At 37.3% G+C, this 7,013-nt stretch overlaps 1 long non-coding RNA gene across 1 annotated transcript; it reads right to left on the reverse strand.

Annotated features, from left to right (window-relative positions):
- Window positions 1-367: 367 nt before the first annotated feature.
- On the reverse strand, window positions 368-761 carry LOC122023515. Its single transcript, XR_006123165.1, has 3 exons — window positions 686-761; window positions 467-547; window positions 368-385 (listed from the first exon to the last, which is right to left on the reverse strand). It is a non-coding gene; the product is annotated as an uncharacterized LOC122023515 (long non-coding RNA).
- Between the last annotated feature and the right edge of the window lie 6,252 nt (window positions 762-7,013).

Below are 7,013 nucleotides of genomic sequence, written 5' to 3' on the forward strand. Positions count from 1 at the left end.
ATCACAGGACTGCGACACTAAAACTTTTAGCAAAGGAAGGTTGGACTAACACTAAACATCTACCATGAAAAAAGGAAAAACACTATTCTAAATTATTTAGATGAATAACTACGGGATATGTATAAATTACATAGAAAGTGGAATATGAATATACACCAAATAAAAGCACATATTATATAATATGCAATTAATACTAATTTTGCATCAATCAAAAAGTACACAAAAAGTATATCATATTAATTAGCACCGTTCTGGATTTTGCTAGAGCTGCAGCAGTTGCTTCTGCAAGTTCCTTCGCGGCTAGCAAATCTTCTGAGCCATTTGCAAACTTCGCTTCATATGCCTCCTTGACAACTGCAGCAGCAGGTTCCTTTGCTGCTTGTTCCTGCTCAACATTTATGTCATGATATCAAATCTAATATTCAAATGAAAAGAATTTATGAACATTCAAGAAATTTACTCTCACCTCAAGATACTCTTTGTTCATTTCTTCCCATATAATCTTTTTAAGTGCCTTCTCTTTCTCAGTGTGCAGATATCCATTTACCTAACGAAAATGATTTTTTTTAGAAGGAACAAAAGTTCTTGGCATGCTGACAACATAATTATTTTTCACAACATGGAGATGTTATGAGTTTGAAGTTTAAGCAATTCACGCCCAAAATTGTTAACACGGACGACATACCTCAGCATCATCAATGTCAGAAAAATGATCACTCCCATCATCTTCCGAGTCTTCATTGAAAGTTGATGGGTCAATCAACTCATGACCTGCAGAATCTTTCGAAAAGGAGGGAAAAATTACAAAGACAAACTACTATTAGTGCTCCAAAATAAAAAAAAATAAAAAAACAGTCTAACTTCATAAACTTTCTAAATAAAAAGGTGTATGGGTTTTCCATCGTACTAGCACTTTCAACTTCCTTTGATTCATTTGATGTTTTTCCTTCAACCCAACATATGGAGTCATATTAACATCAAAGTTTCCCTCGTTATGTAATAGGCCGTTGCACACACACATTTAGGTACCAACTAAGGTTCTTATTAAAAACAATTCATGAAAAGCTCAGGAAAACTACATGTTTGCATGCATGGAAACTTGGAAATTCTTCCATGTCAATGTAAAAGCTAAGCTGATTTTGTAGATTCAATGGTGATTCTAGGCTCTATTAATGCATTTACCAAATTTTGGAAAAAAAAAAAAAGAAGGAAGGATAAAAAAGATAGATTAAAAATGACAATATAAGGTAGATATCCCAAAAACTCTAAAAAGTAGAATATACAAGGGGCTCCTTAAAATATCAAGTTTTCAGGAAAAGTAATGTATTAATCATAGGTATCTATTATTGGTGCTAATGTTAGTTGATGTGCCCAGCGCCCTAACAAACAATATCATATATCCAAGCTGCTAAATGCCAAAGTAGGGATATACATATGAGGTCCAACTTTATAGTGGAAGAAACTGAAAACGTCACTGCATTTACCAATCGATCAGCTGTTCGATCAAATATCAAAATTTGGGTTGATAGACCATGATGGTCAATCTATTTTACAACTCCCATATAAAAATTTGGGTTGATTTGGTGCAAGAATTCATGTATTACTATGACTAAATTTCTTTTGGTATTGATATTGTGTTTGTTGTTTTGCTGCCAAGACTACTGTGGATAGTGGAAAGAACTTATTGGAGTTGGTGGAGTTGGTGAGCTAGGTTGAGTTGATATTTTTTTGGTTGTTTTACATCAATTTTAAAAATCTAATGATTTAAATGAGAAATTGTTCATAGTAAGAATCAAATATCAAAGTAATCACTACTAACTTCCTTGACTTCATATTTGAAGTAGTTCATCGAGTATGGAAGCAGTTCACAAAATGATTTTGAGGATAATTTTGTCTTTTTATTAATTAATCCTCTATGTTTAATTTATCCTTCCAATAAAGCACGTCGAAGGAAATATTAAATTGTATGTCTACCCGCCCCCTCCATCTCCCCATATCATAAGATGATGGATAGTTTTTCAAATTCAGCTCTTCTTATTATCTTATTAGCATCCACCACTCTCTAATTCATCCACCCAACTAAATAGGCCCAACACTTGTGTGACTAATTTAATATGCATCTTCAGCGATTTGTGGTTTCTTTCAAGATTTAAAATCTCAACCCGTGCCGAGGTTTCGGTATCATATAGTGCAGTGCCAATATGATTTTGATACAAAATATATATATATATATATATATATATATATATATATATATATATATATATAATTTAAAAATAAATTGTATATTAACATTATGTAACTTGATAGCATACATTTATCAAAACTTCTGAAATAAAGGATACATTTATCACGTAACGACGCACACGCACGATTCCTTCTGTCCAAAATCATCGCTATTCCAATGTCAGTTTCAGTGCACGGGCAGAACGGTAAGTTCAAATTCAGTCACCAATACTGAAACTCACTTGAAAATTTTAGGAGGGAGAATATATGATTGATTGAAGGTGTCCAACATTGTGAAACAAAAGTCAGTTTTAATATTCCAAAATGTTTAACAGCTTAGGAGAGGCATCTAACTTGTCATACTGCATAAGAATAAATTAATTCGCAATAGGGGAAAATCATATCTTAACTGATTCAATAATGAACAAAAGTAGAAGATAAATGCAAACAATAAAATTTTGTTAAGCTGATAACTCACAGTGATATTTATATGCTTCTCATTTGTTTGCTGGTTATCTGGGTTGGATTCATCTGATAATTTTATTTTTTTTCCATCCTCTGCTTCTCAGCATGTTGAAAGGCTGGAGGATCAGCACCACCTTGAAGTCCCCCAGATTTTTTAATGAACTGACAGAAATGAAGAATATTTCCTATGTTTACAACTCTTGGCAACATAATAAATCACTAATGTGTAAAAAAATCAAGATGTACCTCATCATAACATTCCTTGCAAAGTCCATGAGCAAAATGAGGTGCATTAGTTTCTTTGTGTTGACATAAAACTTTACCAGGCTTAGGTAATTGATTGGATGGAGATTCTCCATCTAGATCTTCAGCCCTAGAAAGGAACTCCTCCATCTGCACACAAACAAAAAAGTTAGTAAGGATGTAATCAACTTCCTTTTAGAAACATTTGCTTGCCAAAACATTTTACATAAGAGTATGTGAGCCCAGTGGGATTCTTCAAGGACTCCAAATAAATTTACTGTGCAGTTGCTGCTGGAGTTTGAGATATATCAAGCTATCATACTTTTATACTTTCTCCATGTTTACCCATACTCCTAAGTCTCAAACTAATGTTCCCTACATTGATAATTGCTTTGTTTAGATATATTAAGGAAATTCCTATGAAACGCACCTTGATCAAATATCTATGAAGCCGTCTATAGTGGATTGCTCGCCCAATTTACTATGAACCTTTTTTTGAAATAATAAGTAGCCGTTAAGCTTAATTAAATCATCAAGTTTTATTTCATTTCATGATTCGACACCATGTATTTGACACTCTTGTTAATTTTGTTCACTAATAAATACTTGATTATCATGAGAGCAGCCCCAAGCAACAGAACTTACAAGAGATTGCCCTCATGTTCCTACAGATGTAATTACTAATAGTATGAAACTGGTGTTCATAATTATTGATGCTCATGTCAACCATGGGATGGTTTTCTAACAATTGATACTAATTATAGTTGCGTGAACTATGCCCTCAAGTTTTCAATTAACTGGAAATTGGGCACCAATACAAACTCTTTGAGCAGCAAACATATGGAAGTCTTGAGAATTTGGTTTTCATAAACAATAATACTAAACAAGAACCTTTTTTAGACAAAACATCCAGCATATTTGAGTTAGCTCATAATTGGTGATTGTTTCTTAGTTTCCTAAAAATTGATACAAATTATAGTTATATGAACTATATGCTCAAGTTTTCAATTACATAATCCAAATTGAGCTAATAAATTGACATGAATAGAAACTCATTGAGCATGATACACACAGAATTGTTGAATATCTGTCTTTCATGATTGACATCAACTTGACTGATAAGCGCCTTTCTAGACACAATTTATAGGATATTTGAGTTAGCTCATAGTTGGTTGGATATCAGTGTCGCTCAAACTTGAGTTAGTATATAAGCTACGACATCTTTAAGGAAGACATGGGGATCTTTTTTTAATCTAAATCTCATGTTTTAGTATTAGCTTTTCCAGATATTGATGAAAAAAGTTCATGCAAACGAGTTAGATTCAAGGTTTAGTTACAAGATTCAACTAACTAGCTATTGAATAAGATACTTGGAAATTTTGTCATCTCTTTCATGTAATCCCACACCCAAGATAATGTGGAAGCACATCTAGTGATTCTTTTCATTACGACCTAAAAATAGTACATTGATTACCTCAATTTTTAAGAGTATCTTATGAATATTATTGATGTCACACTGAAATAACTGTGTAACAAACAATCATGAGATGTATAATTCTGGCATATAAATTGATCCTGTCCGAAAATCGAAGAGACGGGAGCTGAGAATGTGGCGCTCCTGTTGACCGTGTGTAGACTCCGCTCGGACCTACAACCACAGACCACATCAGTGTCGAGCCAGGGAAAGGGTCCCAGGCATTGGCCCTCCGACGCTCAAGTCAGTCACCGGCGATGAATATGGAAGCGGAGCAACAAGAAGTGAACAGTAGCAACAACTATTGCGCGTACCTCCGCTTAAGCTTGGATCCCCTTTTATATAGAGCTTCTGTAGTGCACGTGCACACTTCCCAAGGCGTGCACGTTTCTCAAAGCTTTTCTTGAAAAGACGTGTTAGTAAAGTGTCCCTGACACAGTACCTTAACGGCCGAGCATATCTCTGAAGTGACAGTGGAAGCTTCCGCCGTACGATCTTCTGTCTGATCATGCCGCCTGCCAGTGGCACTAGCTCCCAAAAGAATGTCGAACGATGGCGTACTGTTGTCTGTTGCTGGGTCGAGCGGGATAGTCACTCGGCTCGGGTCTCCCCTGTCTGCTCGGCTGATGAGTTTGCTACCTGGCCGAGCGGGATAGCCGCTCGACCATTACTTTCACTGTCTGGCTGATGAACTTGCCGCCTGACCGAGCGGGATAGCCGCTCGGCCGTAATAGCCGCTCCGCTGTTCTGTTCCGAGTATTGATGTAAGGTCGAGTGGGGTAGCCGCTCGGCCCGGCTTCTGCATATACTTGGCATTTGTTCCTTTATTGAGCGTCGGATGCTAGGTGAGTTGCCGAGCAGAGTTACATCGGATCGGGTCTTTCTCCTCCAAGTCGGGCGATCCACCCCCAATCGGCCGGTGATAACAAAGCGTTGACCGCCTTGACTTTGACCTCCACCGTGGCCATGACACTCCGCGGGGTGGGTCCCTCCTTATCACCGCATCACATGTCTTCCCTTCAAGTCTAGTCGAAGGAGGCTGCAAGCCCGACTAACTGGATAAAGTTGTTTGTGAAGCCTTTCTTCCGATCAGCTGGTGACCTTCCTTGGACTCCGATCGGCAATGACATGGCACGACGGTCCGATGTGTGACGGCTCTTAGTCGATCGGTTTGCTGCAGAATGTCGATCGACGCTAGGTCTGCTCCCTTAAGCCAATTGGCACGATGAGCATTTGTACTTGGAAATTTCTCCTCCGGCCTCCTTGGATGAGCGCGACCTAGGCTTACGTCACTCGGATTTCTGGGAAGTTGTGCAAATCCCAACGCAAGGCTGAGTGTGCAAATCCCAGCGCCACGTGTCCTGTTCGTTGTCGCCGTATGCCTGATGTGGCAGACATTGATGTGACGCTTGGTGGTTTAAATTTGACGGCCCGATCCTTGCCTACATTTTCACGACCTAGATTGGATAGTTTCAGTCGGCCAAGCCTGAGGCTTATAAGCCCGCCGCATCGCTTCCTTCGCACACTTTACCTTCTTCGCGTGCTTTCGGCGACCTTGCTCTATGTTCCTATGTGATTCACTCTCCGACGATCCTCCGGCGACTTCTCCTTTCCTGCTTCTCCGGCGACCTTTATCCCATAAGCCTACTTCCAATCGCATCCGCCTTCGATCTTTTTTGGCTTTTCTTTTTGCTCCAGCGGCACTACAAAAAAAACTGCAAACGACAACTGATATTATCCGTTGTCGTAGGGTAAAAAAATCGTTGTAACTGAGGGTGTTGTATAATGTATTACCCTACGACAACGGTTTTGAATCCGTTGTCTTTGTACACATTTGACAATGGTTTTTATCCGTTGTTGTTTATATGCCCAAAATTTGGCTAAGAAGGATACGACAACGTTTTAAAACCGTTGTGGTAGATAATTTCAACAACAGAAATAAACCGTTGTGGTAGATACGTTTTACAACAGATATAAATTGTTGTGGTAGATAATATTTGACATGTTTTGTTTTTTTTAACAACAGTTTTAATATATTTTACAACGGATAAAATCGTTGTCTTTTATCACTTTTTTACAAAAACAATTCGTTGTGGTTTACCTAGTTTTTACAACATTTATAACTGTTGTCTTTAATGTTCATTAATACCAAACAACCAATCTTATTTTACTATAAGCAAACCACCAATACAAAACTAAATATTTACTACATTAAATCCAAAATAAACATCCATATATAATTCATCTTGTAGCCACATATACAAAAATATACAAAATGAGTTGTTACTCATCAAAATACACATGTTTTCCATTACTCTCCATATACACTAAATCACATGTTTCCCCTTTGCTGTTCTCCATATGGATTTTAATTTACAAAATAGCAAGGCAAGCTACATCTAACAAAGCTCACTTCTTGCATCAAAAAAACTCAAGCCGCCTCACGAATTGGCAGACCTGCAAGAGAAAAATGAACAATGCTAATAAGTAAAAAATAGAGAACTCAGACTTTTGCTAGGGAAGTTCTGATGCCTGAGGAACCTATCAAGATGTCATCTATGTCTCTCTTTATTATTGTATTTAACTAGCAACTAAAAAAGATGAT

The sequence above is a fragment of the Zingiber officinale genome, chromosome 9B (genome assembly GCF_018446385.1).
Source record: "Zingiber officinale cultivar Zhangliang chromosome 9B, Zo_v1.1, whole genome shotgun sequence".
NCBI classification, from domain to species: domain Eukaryota; kingdom Viridiplantae; phylum Streptophyta; class Magnoliopsida; order Zingiberales; family Zingiberaceae; genus Zingiber; species Zingiber officinale.